This window comes from Zeugodacus cucurbitae, chromosome 6, assembly GCF_028554725.1.
Source record: "Zeugodacus cucurbitae isolate PBARC_wt_2022May chromosome 6, idZeuCucr1.2, whole genome shotgun sequence".
Lineage (NCBI taxonomy): Eukaryota > Metazoa > Arthropoda > Insecta > Diptera > Tephritidae > Zeugodacus > Zeugodacus cucurbitae.
Window position 1 is genome coordinate 52,357,135 of NC_071671.1, and position 18,983 is coordinate 52,376,117.

Consider the following 18,983-nt stretch of genomic DNA (forward strand, 5'->3'; position numbering starts at 1 on the left):
AATTAACAGTTTGGGTTCTGATTTAATATTATTTAATTGTAAAGGCAAGTGTGCTAAAACCTTGTCCATTAGTAAGAGTATTAGTAATTAGTAAGAGTAGATATTTCAAAGCCTACATTTCGGAGCGAAGCATAAAAGACGGAAATATAATATTTAATAAAACAAGGAAAACAATAAAAACATGTAAGGAAGTGCTAAGTTCGGGTGTAACCGAACATTTTATACTCTCGCAATTTATTTATTTAACTTTCTTTATATTATATAATACACAATTTGACCCACATATTCGTCATATATATTGTATAAAGTCCATTGAAAGTTGGAAACCCTAATATTAGGTTAGAAGCACCGAGGTCCACATGTTCGATATATGGGGCCTTGAAAACCTATGGTCCGATTTCGGCGATTTTAAGAATGCGGCTGCCACACTATTAACGTAGTATTTGTGCAAAGTTCTGCATCGATATCTTCACTAGTGCTTACTTTATATATTGTAAAGTAAACGATTCAGATCGTCTTCAAAGTTCTGGTATATAGGAAGTAGGCGTGGTTGTGAAGCGATTTGGTCTATTTTCTCAACATATCATTGGGATGTAAGGAAACTATTACAAACCAAGTTTGATTGAAATCAGTCGAGTAGTTCCTGAGATATGGTTTTTGACCCATAAGTGGGCAATGCCACGCCCATTTTCCATTTTGTAAAAAAGCTTCCGTATGCCATTTCTTATGTGCAATTTAGTGTTTTTGGCGTTTTTTTGTTAGTAAGTTAACCCACTTTTAGTAGTTTTCAACATAACCTTTGTATGGGAAGTGGGCGTGGTTACAATCCGATTTCCTCCATTTTTGGACTGTATAAGGTATTACCTAAAATAAACAACTCTAGAAAGTTTCCTTGAAATAGCTTTAGTAGTTTGCGAGATATGTACAAAAAACTTAGTAGGTGGCGGGACCACGCCCAATTCCCCAAAAAAATTACATCCACATATGCCCCTTCATAGTGCGATCCTTCATATTAAACTTTACTTCCATAGCTTTATTTATAGCTTAGTTATGGCACTTTAAGTGCTGTCGGTTTTCGCCATTTTGTGGGCGTGGCAGTGGTCCGATTACGCCCATTTTCGTACCTAACCTTCTTATTGTGCCATGAAATACGTCTTCCAAGTTTCATCAAGATATCTCAATTTTTTACAGAAGTTACAGCTTGGACAGATATTCGGATTTGAACTCCACTCTTCACCCTGTTCACTTTGGTATATATAACCCTATATCTAACTCGTTTAGTTTTAGGTGTTACAAACAACCGTTATGTGAACAAAACAGTATTATAGTTTAGCAACTTTTGTTGCGAGAGTATAAAAAAGAAAGACCAACCACAACGTCTACTTATAAAAGAAGGCACTTATTGCAAGTGCGAAAACAGAGAAAGAGAGAGAGAGTGCGAGACGGCGCTGACAGCTTGTGGTGCCATCACAATATATAAATAGAGTGGAGCACCAAAGTGGCGGAAATAAAACGGAAGAGAAAGCATAATTATATTTACGAGCATCCGTAACGTCCCCGCACGGACACGCCCACTCGCACTCTTCAAATCTTATTAAGGATTACAGGAACTATTGAGAAAGTGAAATTAAGGAACGTAAATGAAGAGCATGGTAGAGCTCATAAAATACATTAAAGCAATTTTTGTGAGTGTTAGTGTAAGATTTTCTTAAGAAAATTCTCAGAATAGAGAGAGGTTATTCTGGGCGGCGCTGGTGTGGGCAAATCATCCATCATCAAACGTTTCCTCTTCAAGACCTACACAGACAAATATCGTGCCACGGTTGAGGATCTCTTTAATCGCGAGTACGATTTGGGAGGAGTTACACTGAAGGTGAGTAGTTTATTTAGTACATTTACAACTTTGAATCTCTAAAATATTGATATGAATAGGTTCGTCAATAGTTTAGTAGTTTTTAAAAAGATATTTTTAAGAAAGTATTCCAACAGAAAAAAAGTATTCTTCAGTATACTGGGAACCAACATTCACTCGCTTTCAAAGATTATAGTCATCTATTCTAGACCCATATGTCATTTCAGTGCTGATGAAAGAACTTCGTTTAACCAGTCGCAAAATGTATATTCCGATATATTTAATCAACTAATTGCAGTGCAAAAGAAGCTCAATCTTTGTTTTTCTTCATTTAGTTTTCAAATCACAACAAAGCCATCAAAATGGAAATAGAGCTGCACTCGATGTCAGTAATATCATTGGACAGAGACAATATGTTAGCTAGAAAACTCGCATGTCTCATTCACTTTATTGTCGAGCTGTTGCAGGTTCAATACCTTTGTTACTTAATGTCTTAACATGCAGAAAATGTCTTTGGCTTAGTGAACACTCACTGGGTGTAGGTGTCTGACTGTGTAACAGCTTTCACCAGCATAAAATCGGTAAAATCTCGAAGATATGGGACGAAGTAAAATACAAAGCGGCGACTCATGTTGTGTTTAATTAAATTTCTCATTGTTTGTTGTTCTCTTTTTTGTTTTTCTATCGTAAGTTTTTTATGCCTATGCACATTTAATGCTTCAACTATTCCCTGCCGTGGCAACTGGAATACTTATTTAATTACGTGCATAGAAGTCAAACATGCCGGTAACTACATTAAATTTTGTTTCGCCACCTTGCGCTCTGCTGGAAATTCGTACGCATATAGATTTAGATATATATCTACATGTATATACTGTCGCACACATACACACACATTCACTTGGCAGACAATTAACGACAAAAGCTTTCGTCTTCAAACATCTTTAATATGACACGCTCGACACGAAATATTTATATAGCCCATAGACACTCATATACCTAGTCACGAATCTATCTATACACATGCATACCAATATTTATCAATATATTCAATTTATATTCTTTATTAAACGGGTCCGTTCGGATTTCATAGACAGAAGTGAGTAGTTTTCTCCTTCAATTCGATGCAAGCAAAAATTTTAGTTATCATAAAGTTTCGTCTAAAAATAGTAAAGAAAAATTCCAGAACAAAACAACTTTTTGTTTAGAACATGCTCATATGGGTCTTCAAACGTATTTTTCATTTCTTCTCTGGCCAGTGCAGGTTTTACGAGCTTTTTTTATATTCCTTCAGCAAGAAGAATCGCAATTTTAGTAAAACACGTCCGAACACGGCCATTGAGTTTCATTGCAGACCACGTTTTGTCATTGCTTCCAACAAACGTTCAGAGAAATGTAAAATAGCTCTATTTAAGCTTTGTCCTGTCGCACGTGCAATTTTTTATGACTCTGAACTAAATTTTAGAAGATTAAAGTTGAAGCAAACTCAGTATTAGGCAAATTCTTTCATTTAAGCCTTTAAAAAGTATTTTTTTGTGCTACTATGAGGATTAATTACAATATTTTAATCTGATATCGCAAGAATAGTATGACTGAGTTCATCCCAAATTGGTGCAAAAACCGATTGTTCGATAATAGCGGTTTCAAATATCAGATTGAGAAACATTGAAACTCGGACGCATTCTTCGATCAATTTTCGAGGAATAAGAGAACTCTTTATAAGAATAAAAACATATATATAGAATAAATGGCGCTAGTTCTAAAGCAATGTTTTGTTTTCTTGAAAGGTTCTAATTATCGGCCGAAAAGCAATTATCTACTAAAATCTGCTATAAGCTGAATAATTTAAAAAAGAGTAAGAAAAGAGTTTGTAGTTTTATTATACATTCACACATAATCCCAGCATTTCGGCCAAGTAAAATCGATACCACATCCAATCGAAACCATCCAAATTAATTGAATTAAGTGAAGCGTCAGGACAACTAGATAAAGTGAATAGCTCTACTTAAGTATATACTTTATGTGTAATTTCTACAGATTTTTCTTTAGATGTATATATGTATGTAAATATTTTTACCCCATAACCCGATAACGTCATCCTTAGTTTAAAAAATTCCTAAAAATTCATGCGTCTAGACCAGAATACCCCCCTTAATGTAATGTTGGTAATGTTTGGCCCAATGTGTCGGGCCAAATCAGGCGGTGATCGAGTGATTTGTTGAATATTCGTAACCTCATGGTGCAGCTGACATCTGTATGTGTTGTTGGAAAGCATGAAGCGTCAGCTAATGTAAAGTGTCTTTAATTTCACAAGAATTCCGTTGATATGGCGCACAATTAGAATTATCACAGAGTATTAGGGTTTTGGCAGCAAGTTGCATAATATAAGATGCCCAATCATTTATTTGTTTTTATTGTTTTAAATTTGAATAGATGGAAAATTTCATAAGCTAAATGTTATGCTTGCAATACTTTATACTTAACATACATTTTTTGGAATCTGCATTAGAGAGGATCTAAATAATATGATATTTCTATTGTTTTCGAAAATCCCATAACTATTTTTTTCCTAGACCAGTTTAGAGATATATATCGATATAGAGATATAGATAGCGAGCGAGATAAAATAGATGTGGAGATAGAGATAATTGAGATCAGAGAGGGAGCAGATACAGAAGCTATTTCGAGCATGGTAGGTAAGTGAACCAAGAACTTGACTTGCATTTTATACATAATTAATATTGATTGGAGAACCATAAGGCCTTTTGGAAATGTTTCTCAATATATAGGCAGTCAAATGCCATCACTAAGAAATTCATTTCAAAACACACATGTCTAATGCATCCAAAAGCACAAAAACTAAATGACAAATAAAATCGTACCCATGTGAAATTAACCAATTTACGAGTCCCTTTTCAACCGCATTCGTTTGTGTCCAGCCTACTCGGCAGTGACGGCGGTTAAATATTACACTTCTCCTTGCAACCGCCTGGCATTCTCCCGCCGTCTTGCTATGCGCTCGTTCGTTGACCACAAATGGCAGTGATTTAACACGATGCTGCTCCTCATTGCCGCACTCTCGCGCCATTGACCGCTTCGCTTGCTCTAAATTGACCAATTGACACCCAATTCGCATTGGTTCGCCATAATTTCGTAGTCATCAGGCGCGTTTATTAGCATTCAAATACAATTGCTGACATATGTAGATTGTAAATTGTCAGTTATTTGTACGTGTGATCACAGATAAATGGCAATTTGCATAAAATGGAAATTTTGGAAATTTGTAGCACGATATTAGCTTGATAGTGTTAATTTCTATTAATGTAATCTATTTAGCTTAATCAGCATTTAAGTTATATAATGTTTTCAGTACCTTGTTATAATATATACTATTAGAACTAATTTCCAAATCAGAACTCTAGATCTACTGAGGAAAGTCTGAGTTCGGAAAATGTATAGTAGTACATCTCTCAGAACTAACAGTTATATTTATCACTTGATTGCCGCTTAATTTCTCCTCGAAAAGTATTCTCATGATGTGTTAATACAGGAAAGCATCGTTGGGTCCACATTCGCATATTGGGGCAAAAAAGCAAGCATTTCGAAGCTAAATTCAGCTATTTCGTTGTCATTTTCATCGATTTGTGTAGTCTCTAGTTATCTCCTGGCTTTGAGGATTCTTGCTATACATTTTATTAATGCTTATGTCAACTTTCAAATGTAGGATTGCTTGACTATAACTGCCGGGTTCCTATCGCAGAAAGAAAGTATTATGCTTTCATTTTGAAACTTTCTGTGGGAGTCACCATAACATTTTAAATAAATTATTATATAAATCATATAAAATTAGTATGCACACATAAAGAATTCACTTGTCTTCGTTAGAAAATGCTTTCCCCCGCTTTGATTGATTCGCTTGTCCAATGAATGCTTTGTTTTTGTAAAATATTAATATTGTTGTTGTACTAATATAAATGCCGCCGGGGGCTGCTGATAGCGAACAATGTTGAAAAAATGCGCATTCGTCGTTGCGGTTCAACGGAGCGTATGAGCAACATTAAACAAGCGACGCTGCGCGAGATATGAGCTTCGTCGTCTTAAGAATTTCTGACGCTACTAAAGGGTGATTTTTTTGAGGTTAGGATTTTCATGCATTAGTATTTGACAGATCACGTGGGATTTCAGACATGGTGTCAAAGAGAAAGATGCTCAGTATGCTTTGACATTTCATCATGAATAGACTTACTAACGAGCAACGCTTGCAAATCATTGAATTTTATTACCAAAATCAGTGTTCGGTAAATCCGCTTTTTTATCGACAAATTTTGTTCAGCGATGAGGCTCATTTCTGGTTGAATGGCTACGTAAATAAGCAAAATTGCCGCATTTGGGGTGAAGAGCAACCAGAAGCCGTTCAAGAACTGCCCATGCATCCCGAAAAATGCACTGTTTGGTGTGGTTTGTACGCTGGTGGAATCATTGGACCGTATTTTTTCAAAGATGCTGTTGGACGCAACGTTACGGTGAATGGCGATCGCTATCGTTCGATGCTAACAAACTTTTTGTTGCCAAAAATGGAAGAACTGAACTTGGTTGACATGTGGTTTCAACAAGATGGCGCTACATGCCACACAGCTCGCGATTCTATGGCCATTTTGAGGGAAAACTTCGGAGAACAATTCATCTCAAGAAATGGACCCGTAAGTTGGCCACCAAGATCATGCGATTTAACGCCTTTAGACTATTTTTTGTGGGGCTACGTCAAGTCTAAAGTCTACAGAAATAAGCCAGCAACTATTCCAGCTTTGGAAGACAACATTTCCGAAGAAATTCGGGCTATTCCGGCCAAAATGCTCGAAAAAGTTGCCCAAAATTGGACTTTCCGAATGGACCACCTAAGACGCAGCCGCGGTCAACATTTAAATGAAATTATCTTCAAAAAGTAAATGTCATGAACCAATCTAACGTTTCAAATAAAGAACCGATGAGATTTTGCAAATTTTATGCGTTTTTTTTTTTTAAAAAGTTATCAAGCTCTTAAAAAATCACCCTTTACTTATGTGCTTGTGTGTGTGAGTCCGCTAGACATGCTGCGCGCTGTCTACGAAGACGACGAATACCTCATTTATTCAACGGCAGTCAGACAAAGGCCAAAGCGACATGAAAACTGCGTCTAACGGCAACAACAACATAGATGTGGGCGACTGTTTAATTTCATTTAAGGCATATACAGTTATTTCTGCGGGAATTTGTGGGTTTAAGTGTGTCAGTAGTGGCACTAAGTCAAAATTTTACTGCTGAAACTCCAATATCTATATATATGTATATATATATATATATGTGTGTGGCTTTGTGTGTATGTTTGTATGCAAAATGGCGGCGAGACATACATATATGCATTTATATTTGAAGTGTGGAAATATATGCCTAATGGTGTTATATCCGACTTATTCGACGCGACAAATGCGTATAAGCGCTTTTTGGCACGTGACTTCCACCGTTTTCATACAAATTCGCTTATTATTTATTGCCCAGTTTGTAGTTTGCTATCGTAATTAAGTGTAATGCGCACATCAGCTACTCCAGTTCCCAGTCATTTCCATCGTAATTTTCGCATAAAATATGCATGTCAGCATAGCGAAAAATAGTTTAAAATTAATTATTCAGGGCATGAAAAATTTGCTACTCTTCATTGTCTGCGAGTTGTAGTTCACGCTACATGACGGCAGATGACGCTGCTGAAAATAGTAATCAGCTAATAAAACTTACCACCTTCTAATGATAAGCAAAAACAATAATGTATAACAGCTGATTGATTATCGAGTAGCTGGCGGTGCGAAGGGCAAAAACTGGTCTCTACTAAAATTTTAATTGATCAATTAATTGAGCTGTGCGAAAAGGCTATTGAAGTCTTCTAATTTTGCATTAAGAAATCATTTCTATAAATATTTGTTTACTTCTATATTTTGTGCCACCCTAATATATTGTATAGCACTTGCTGGTAAATAATGTGCTGCTCGACTTCAGCGTATGTGCTAAAGCGGATTATTAATCTTTACGCTACAACATCACACACCCGTATATACATAATATATCGATTGAACATTGTGCTCAGCTGCTACTTTTGGTCAGTTAGCTGGTAGTAGATCATATATTTATAATACGAGTATATATTTATAATACGAGTAAATGATGTAAAGCAAATTCGATTAAGTACTTCACTGATCTATTATTAACGTGACTGTAATTAGCTAGATTATAACACCAAAATTCTAAGTGGTAGATTTAAATCAAAGTATGTGGAGCACAATGTATGCAGTGGATACATATACATACTACCATCCACATTGTAGCACGAGGTGTGGATTCAGCTTTTTTTGAGAGTATGTATTTAATATTCAATAACTGATCCCTATACATTAATTTATATTACTCAAGTTCCGAAGTAGAACCTTAAATTATTCTCGTCTAACTATAAAAATCTTTGCTAAATGCCTAGCAACAAATCCACTGCGATCACCTACATACATTCGCGTATCGTCCATATTGAATTAAAGTCTGAGTTGCCTTGTAAATACATATTTTGAATGTGTGTGTGCATGAATATTTCTCTGTGTACGTATGGGTGATAGCCGATTTATGCATAGTCAAGTTAAGAGCAACGTGTGTATAAATTTGATTAATGAGGCGTGCAAAAAGTGAAAACACCAACAAGAACGATAAGCGAAACAATAACAATGGGACGAGGTAGTTACTGTAGTAGTTGTGCCTACGCCAATGAGATTAGCGCTCCTCATGGCTAAGGGCTCAATGGCGCGGTGCTGCATGTTCGATGGGTGTATGTCGTATGCATGTGGATCTGGGTAATGTTGTGTGTGTGGCATGTATATTAGGAGTGTAATTGGGGATTTCTAGGATAGTCGAATATTTACTACGGTTAACGACATGTGCGCTACTCGTAAAAGTCAAAGTTTTATATAGTATAAGTGTCTGCATGTGCATGTATGAGTATCTTTATGTCGCTTCAAGTAATTATTTTTTTCATATTTTTCACTTCTCTATAAATAACTTTATTTCACTTGGGATGCAACATAAACGCGGCTGCAACATAAACGCGGCTGAGTTTCTAAGTTCTTGCTTTTGTTAATGTTTGACAGTGTTATAAATGCTTTAAATATCTGTATTTACTTTGCAAAACTTCGCAAAAGCGAGTAAACTTGCTTGAAGGTTCTACTTGAATTTCTTACAACGCCTGAATCCCAAGATATTTATCTCATCAACTCATAGTCTTTTCACACAGGTTTGATTAACAGACTAAAACGCTGATTTAGATCGATTTTCCAAACAAAATAAAAATCTAATTTTTCTACATTAATTTTTAATTGAATTTTAATCGAATTGAAAATGAAATGTAACTATGGGACAAAGACCGTATTTGTAATTAAATATACGTTCTTTGTCTGCGAGTTGTTGTTCACGCTTTACGACGCTGATGATGCTAAAAATAGCAATCAGCTGATGGAACATACCAACTTCTCAATCAAAATTTAATTGATCGATTAATTTGGCTAAGTGAAAAGGCGTTCATTAGACGTTGATGCTATAGGACACGATTAGTATCCTAGACATTGTTCGTAATGTCATATACCATATACATGCTATATGGGTCTGTTAAATGCTAGTTATCAAATGTGACGCAATAGATTTTCGGGTTTAGAGAAAAAAAATCATATATTACTCAAAAAGTCGCTAATTGAAGGAAATAGCTTAATTTATTCTTTAAACTAACCACAACCACTTAAAGAGAATTTCAATACAATAAAGAAGAAAATTCAATTTCTATATTGTTTTTGTTGTTATTTGTCTCTCCGCTTGCATGCATTCATTCATAGCCGTAGTACAATTTCATTGCAATTAATTTTAATTTTCAATGCAAACCACAAACAGCAATACATTGCAACTGCAATCGAGATAAGTGTGAGAGTAGGTTTGTATGAGTGTGTGTGAATGCATAAATAAACAGTTTTACAAATGCAAAGAGCAATCAATGCCTTTGTGGCATTTAATATCACTTGGAATCTTGGCATAATTGCAATTAGTTGCAAACGTAATTGTTATTATTAATGTCACAATGTTCAAGGTCTCGGCGAGGCACAAATGCAATCAAACGCCAAAAGCGTTGCAGGTGAAATGGAAGTATGAATGAATGCAGAAGGAAGTAGAAAAGATGCTATGCAACAACAACAACGGTAATACTTCCAAAGCATTCTGACTTTGCGCTTTGCTTAATTAAAATAATTATTTTGCATGTAATATCAATTGCAGGTGCTGTTGCATGTGTGGTGTGAAGAAAACTTAATTATTCAGAAGCTTTTCAATTAAATGCATTTATATTATTGTAAAATTTGCCGTCGCAAACATTTGTTTAATGTTTATTGTTAGGAATTATAACTAAATTTCAATGCTATGAATAGGTTACTCATACGCCATGTCCATTTTCAACTTTTTCTTCAGTGCTAACGAATGTTACTTATACGCCGTGTTCATATTGAAAGCTTTTATTTTATTTTTATGAACTCTTAGTATGATTTGAAACTATTTTTGCTCGAAAAGACGCTTATTTTCAAACTTTGTTATCATTCTGAAGAATATATTAGTAGTGGAAAACAGGGTCAATTTAAGAATTTGGTTTGAGAATGAAAATCTAAAATATGAATAATGGTTTCCTGAGTCGTCTTAGAAATATTCCAGTTATCTTCCAGGTTCCAGGTTATGTGCGTGAAACTGTTTTCAAGTTAATTCTTACCATCACCAAAGGTTACTCATACTCCGAGTGGTACCCAATTAAACACATTCACAGCTTGCTTGTGACAATTGTTGATTACAAGACAATTAGTTTAAAAAATAAAAATTATAATAAACTAAAATACCATTTTTCAAAACTCCTGCATCTCTTCCTATGCTTTATTATTTACGAAATGAGTAAAATTTATTCACTTCTTCTCTTTCAGGTTGACATTTTAGACACCTCCGGCGATATGCAATTTCCCGCTATGCGACGTCTGTCCATCGCCACCGCCCACGCTTTCATGCTAGTCTATGCGACCACGTCTGCGTCGAGTTTTCAATGTGTCAAACAGTGTTTCGAGGAGATACGTGAGCAGCGCGCTGACTTCCAGGTGAGTTTGAGTGGTTTTCTATTTTTTATAAAAAATACATTTTTAGAATGTTGTTTGCAGAGGAATATTGATGATATTTATCTAATATAGACAATACCAACTTATTCTCTAGACTCCTATTCATTGTATAAATTCATTCACACTCTTATTGCTAAATTGCTTCCAAGTTAATTTATGTTAGAAATAACTGAGGCTTGAGGCATCTTAAATGCAGTTAGATCCCTTTTTTATATTTCAAAAAAATTATGATTCTTTAACGTAACCAAATCAGATTAATTTTACTATACATACATATACATATATCTATGTATATAAGTATTTATTTATTTATGTGAAATCTTAGTTATATACATATATTTCTATAAGTTTTTACAAATATTTGAAAATTCATCACATGACATTATTTTAGCTCAGAACTTTTACACTTCCATTTATAATGTTTGCCGCACAGTTTTTCCAATTTGTTGGAAATAAATTTTGTGATTAAAAAGTAAAAAGCAAAATAACCACAGAACTCAATTTTTTTTTCAATTCAAGCATAAGCTCTCACTCAAAACGAAGGTAATCGTAGTTTATTTAAGTTTTAATGTATAGAATTTCAACAAATATTTATGTGTGTGTATTTGCGTGCTTGCCGCAATTCCGCAACAGAAAGCAATCAAAAGTTACCCACAATCAATTTGCAGTCAAAACATGAAAATAACCGAAAAGTAACTAAATTGTAGCGAACTCATTTCGATTTTAAAGCGCTTCTTTTTACGCATATACACACACCGAGAAACGTGTGAACATGATGCTTATGTTTAAAATATGTTTTACCTTTTCCCACGTATATATATTAAATATGAATATTCGATTGCTTGTGACAGTCAGGTCGATATGAAGGCTTGCCGTGACATTTGGTGAAAGCGAAATTTGTTAACTACATATTAAAAACTGATTTGACATAGCAAAGCATAAAATCAAATGCTGACTGAAAGGGAAAATTAAAAAAACTTTGGTATATGTCAAATAACAGTAGAGAAAGTAGCATTAAATAGTTTGAGTAGAGTGACAAAAGAAAGTTGAGTGTTGACAGTTGGATAATCAATAACTATTTGCAAGCATTCATGTACGATTTCAAGATTATACACTTAATGAACTCTGAATACATTGATTTATATTCCAGCTTATGAAAATCCTGAAAATTCATATCGACCTTTATCAAATTCTGAAATAAGCATACATTTTCAAGGTTAAAGTCTTTTATATGACATTTACATCACTATGGATTGCTATGTGTCCTCTTATATGTTACTTAACCAAACAATACTTCCATACTTAACTCTCATACCATGAATCATACAGCCGCAAGTCTAGTCACTAAATAGAATAGCACTCATCCGAGACAAAAATTCTCCAAATCTTTGATATACATAATTTCGATGAAAGATCAGGGACCTGAGCTAAACACTATGCATAATTACCTATATAGCCTTCATTAACATAAATATTGAATCTATCCTAGAAATAGTTCTCTTTAATTTAGTGAAGTCTAGTAAAGTTATTTACTAATACTTCAATTACAAATTAGATTTAAGTCTAGCCATTTTCAAAGTCAGTTATATTACTTACAAACCGCTTATTTTTTAAACTTTTCTTACTTTTCATGTAATAAATTACCGCTGCCGCCAAAGGATATTCCCATTGTAATCGCCGGCAATAAATCTGATTTGGCCAATACACACAGAGAGGTGCGACTGGAAGAAGTCACGGACTGGGTATATTGTGAATTGCCGCGATTAAGGTGAGTTCAAACAAATTGAAAATTATTTATCTGCATAAGTTTAACTGCTTCTTTTTTGTGTGTGCGGTGTGTATATGTACTGAAGGTCTGTTTAAATATTTGTGCCCAACATAACGGTAAAATTATGCGGTTTCTGTGTCTGTGAACTCAAAATCTTTTGTTTATCTTTTGCTGTGTCTCTTATTGTTTTCATGCCGTCGTCTCAGTTGGATTCATGTGTTAAACTCATAACAGCTAGGATTCATATTAATAGTGGGTGTATTTAGAGGTACAAAAATGGTAGTGATATTTCTATATGGATTGAATATAAAATTCGTTTATTCGCACCTGTCGATTTTGGGCAAGCGCGTGCTAGGTTCAATTGACTGGGAGACAGTTATGCAAATTGACGAAATAGATATGTATGTTACAGTCGATAACAGTTAATATACTTGATTAAGCATAACGATATAAGCGAGATAAATACTTTAGTGCGTGTATAATGCATATGGCTCATGAGGTTGTTTGTTTAAAAGTAAAACTTACAAAAAGAATTGGCGAAAACAAATTCGACAAGAAATTCACTCTCTTAAGAAACAGTAGTTTCTAATCACCTTGTGCTGATTATCAGGTCCTCAAATACGTTATGTTGATATTTACACCGGCTCTTAGGTCGATCATTGGTAGTGCATTATAGTTAGAAAATGTTTAAATTCTACACTCTCTAAATTAAAGTCGGCCTTACTGACGATTTTGTTAAAAAGATGCTTCACAAATTTGTTTTCAGTCCTTAAAATACACGAGCAAGTCCGCTAATTAAAGAATTTAAAAAAATGATTATGTTTCATGGCACTCATTTTATGTAAATATAATCAAAAGCAAGAAAAGCAATTCTAATCAGAAAATCATTCTAAGTGAGAGAGGGCGAGAAAAAACGGCAGTCAATCAAGTGATGCTAGTGTTTGTGTAGACGAAGCAGTTAATCTGATTTCTGGGCGCACACATTTCTCGGTTGGTGGGTAATTGTGTCGCCCCCAGGAGCCGATGCGAATGCGATTGCGAAATCTGAGCAATCAGTGCGATGCAATGCAATCTAGTAATTATTGCAGCAAATCGAAAATGGCGGTTTCCACAACTCGAAGCACCCGCACTCTTCACTCTTTCGTTCCTATTTCACTTTAATGTGCGCGCAACTGTTTTCCAAATACGAAAGCAAACAAACCCAAACAATCTGTGTAACTGTGACCGTTTAAATGTGGCAACAACAATATGGTAGCAATTCCGCAGAATAAAATTAAAATGGAAACAAAGTGACAGCTAGGGAATAAAAAGGTGTAGTAAAGTAAAATACAAACACACTTGTACACATACACGTTCATGTTGGAAATAAGCGGTTGATGTAATCGGCGAAGTAAACAACCGCAAAAGACATTACTGCGCTGCTAAAGTACAAGTTGTTGTTTTTGTTTAGATCGTTATCGTTATACATGTATGTGGGTGTGTAAGCTATTTACAACGCCGCGGTTGGCATATAATGGCGCAAGTGCATGCCAACTGGAAATTTACAAGATCAACAAGGGGCCACATTTTATCCTCCTTCATGGGTCGCGCTGCTTTTATATTTCAGTTGTAATTTTATTTTTTTGTGGTTTGTTTGCAAATAGAATGGAGGAATTAGTATTTGCTCAGCAATAAACATATAAAACTAAAATTGGGTATACCGAATGATAGAATATATTCAATAGTATTTTGCGACTATTTGTTAATAACAACCGTCATCAATTTGTAAAACCAAGAATTTATTCATAAAAATATAAATGTTTTCCCATATAAATAGCATCGTTGTCTAAGCACACGAAACGTAATGGCGCACATTTCCATGTAACAAAAAAGTTAGAAGCATAATTTTAGGCGACTCAGCAGCGCTAACTCAGAAATAGTATTTCTGACGGAAAGCTGTCGCTAACTGACTGGCATAGCTGACTGATAATTTTGTCAGAACTACTTGCTGTGCCTTTATTTGCTGGTGCTATATTTTTTACTTACATTTTTTTTATGTATCATACGTATCATATGCACTCACGCCTTTGTTGCCTACTTTTGGGCTTTTCGAAAATTCTCTGAATTTTATGATTCTCAATTTTCAAAATTTTGAAAATGACTACTAACATATCCAATTAAACACTACTCGAAGTGGAGAAAGTGAAAGCCAAAGGGGCAAGTGTGTTTATTTACTTTTACCAAGTCCACGCCACATAGCGGTGTCCGGAGGTAAAATACGAAATTGATGTGAAAATAATAAAAACTGCAAGCGCAACAATAACTGTAAATTGAAGATACAACAATATCGGTAAATTGCAACATGCTAACAGATCCCAAAGGGACCAGAGACCAACATTTTTTGCATACGAAGTAAATGTATGAGAGCTTACCTATATGAACATTTGTATATGCATGTGTTCTTAATAAACGATTAACCGCTAGCCGCAGACCTCTGACCGCAGAGTTGTATGCGGCTTGATTGCATTTTTATGCTATATAACACGAATGTACGTTTTCGGACATGTGTTTATATGCTCTAATATAGAGGGTAAATCGATAAGAATATCTGCTGAAAAACATTTTTATGAAATTTTCACATAAGTAATTTTTTTTTCATTTTGGAAACAGAAACAAATTTACTTTCTCTCTATAATATTTTATCGGTCCTGTCTTGGTGGTCAATAATATATTCAAAGCGACCGAAGCTCACTATTTGCAGAAAGGACCCCTGTTTAAAAATAACCCAAGCGCACTTAGATTCCCTATTAATTTGGAATCAGTGAGTCATCCGATCAAACACCGGTTATAGATCCTTCCTTTAATTGATTTTATATATGTATTGCTTTAATCCATCAGTAGTATTAACTTTATCTATGTAGATAAATGTATATGTACCTTTTATGCCATTTTTTTATTTAAAAAGCCCTCAGCTAAATCAACTTGTAATAGATTGGAAGTCTTACTTGTCTCTCTTCTTAAAATTTAACACAATTATAGAAAAAACATACTTTAACTCCGACTAAAAATTGAAGGAAACTATTAAAACAAACAGTTTCGAAATAAAATTAGTTTCATTTACAATGCCTCAAATCTGAACCCAAAATGCGACACTCTTTATTCATATGGTAATAAAAAGTATTTTTCCACGTTACAGGTAACACGTGATTCCACAAAAACTGACCTACATACCTTTCAAGAAAGACACACATGAATATTTTTGCACATAATGGTAAATACAATTACAACAACACCAATGCAATCTGCCACAAAGCATTTCAACTTTTTTTTAATCCGCAACTCTCCTCACACGGTGCCGAGCCGACATCAAAATTAATGACGGCAAATGGTCCGGCTGGTGACGCCGCCATAACGGCTTGCATGCGGTAAATTTACAATAGCAAGCAAACAATGTGTCCTTGCATATTTATCGCATGCAAGAGTGTATGTGCAGGTGTGCTTTCGATGCGGTCTTTTGTCTGTGGCAGTGATGACGATGGCGTGACGCGCACCACTGCACCACTTTCACCTGCATAACGGCCGTTATCATGCTAAGAAATAAACAAAAAAATACGAGACAATGCGGCGCCACAAATACAAATACAGGACACAACACACACAAGCAAAGGCTTTCTTGTTGAGCAGATCTAGATCACAGTTAGTTTACTGCCAAGTGTTGTCTCCCATTGGCGGCGTTGCATGTACATACATTGTTTCACATGCCACACGCTATGCTATTTTACCCTTACAGACCGCTCTCAACGTTTACTCTGTATTGTTGTTGCATTTTAATTTTTGTAGTGTTTTCATCAGCATATGTTAGTAGCAATACTTCAGCTGCATATTAATGCCTCTATAGCTGTTTCAGAAGTTAAAATAATACCTCAATGATTTTTAGTTCTCTTTATTATTAGGAGCTCTAACTAATTATTTTTCTATATCCAAAGTAATTATAAATACAGGAAGGATTAAGTTAGAGTTTAGGAAAATTTTCATGATAACAATCATATTTTTTTATATGAACGCATAATCTTAGAACTTAAATAATGTAATGTCAGTTTATAGATTGAAAGCTAAGTAATCCACTTAAATATAATATATATAAAAAAAAAATTATTTAACATTAAATTTGGAGCTGACTCACTTCATTTATCCAAAATTGTTTAATCTTATTCTTACTTAGTCTAAATCCCTCCTCAGAATACTGTGAAATAAAAAATCCAAAGAAAAAGGAAAAATACAAGTGTAGAAACATAAGAAGACACCGAGATTTGACACTTATGAAATTGATTTTTCACCCAACTTAACTGCACGAAATTAATTAAATGAACCAGTAAAGCAACAAAGTAAACCATTTCGCTGAGGTAAACAAAAAATTATTGAATTTTCAATAAAAAAACAACCGATGACCTTAACTCTTATATAGCTGGTCGATTAAAAAAAAAACTCTTGCGCATCATACGAAAAAATACAACAACAAACACGCACACACGGTGCGCTCGTTGTTTTGCCTTGCGAAGCATGATTTTTGGCTTTGAAATGCTTGCTGATTGTAGCGTCCCAGCTGACGCAGTGTTGCTGTCATGTTAAAAATACAAAGTCACAGGTTCGATAAGTAAATAACAACACATATAACGAAAACAAAATTACAAAGCAACAACGTGAAAGAATTGTTATGAACGATAGAGTAACCGTTATAAAAACAAAGTGTGAAAAAATCGCACGCACAGATCAGCTAATACGAACACTCAAACGAACGAAAATGAAATATTGAAATAACAAAAGCAAGAAAAATTTTTCTCACTCATCTACGCTGCGTTGTGCTGTGCTCTTTTGTTTGCGAAAAATTGTATAAAGCAAATTTGTACCAAACTCAATCATTTATTTTTTTCTCTCAGTGTAGTTTTTATCTCATCCATGCAAGACCACACGCTTTGAGTAGCGTCAAAATAAAATACTGTCCGCGTTGGTGTGAAATTTGTTTAAGCGAAAGCGAACGAATTCGTTAAAAAATTCTCTCTCAATATTGCTTGGTGATGGGAATTTCAAATTTTTTTCAATACTTGTTTTCACTATCATGTATTTCACATTTTGTATTAATATTGTCTTGTTTAACTTATAATGGATTTTTTTATGATCTTAGATTCTGATTTTATATATTATCTGATGAAAAATTGTGCTTTCTATGCTAGTTATTCAACTTTCCCCTTTATTTGAAATAAATGAGAGAATCGTTTACATTTCAACGACTGCTGACTCCGACGCCTGGAATGGAACAATATTTATATACAACCATAGATAACAGCTTTAACTATCGCGAAAATTGCGAAAAGTCGTTGTGTCTATCAATAGATAATCTATGAGCATAAGCATTTGGTATTCCTCATACAACTATCTTCATTACAACTAACTAGTTTCTATTACATTTTTAACTCGCTGCGTCATTTTACGCATCGTTGAACTTCTGCTGCGAGCCCACCGCAGGCGAGAAGAAATACAAAATTGATGGTCACTTAAAGTTTTGCAACCAATTTAACATCTGTTGAATGCTGTGCCAATAGACATCCGCACTGTGAAAACATTTGGTGAGTTTGTTGTTGTTGTTGGAAACTGATGCATAGCCACAATTGGCGTGTCGGGTCAGCAACTCAAAGCAATAACAAATTGCAAGCGCCTGCAATCTAATTGAAAGTTTTAAAGTCCACTCATGCATCGATCAGCGTTGCAACCAACAACTACTAGCGTTGTTATTACCAACGTGGTTAGACGAACTTGCGTTGCAGCTCGTCATCGGAGTAGCTTCAACATTATTGACAACTTTGTAACTCTGTGGTATGTCAGCAGCAAAGTCACACTAACACATACATCCATATTTAAAACAGTAATTTTATTTATTTGAATATTTGTATGCTCGGTAGGGAGCATACGTGAAACTTTTGAACTCCTATAAACTGGTCTGGACTCCCATTGCAAATAGAATATTTTCACACAAAAATAAAATTCATACCAAGGCAACAAATAAACAAGTCGTCAAAATTTAAAATTTTAAATATATATTGACGGCTGTTTAACGTTCGGCAAACGGTTGAATATGCAAAATGGTGAGATTTGTTTCGTTCCACAGCAGTAGTTGAGGTTATATCAGCTT

At 34.7% G+C, this 18,983-nt stretch overlaps 1 pseudogene; it reads left to right on the forward strand.

The window, feature by feature from the left end:
- Positions 1-1,640: 1,640 nt before the first annotated feature.
- LOC128922557 (GTP-binding protein Di-Ras2-like) overlaps positions 1,641-18,983 on the forward strand; it is a 29,389-nt pseudogene continuing 12,046 nt past the window's right edge.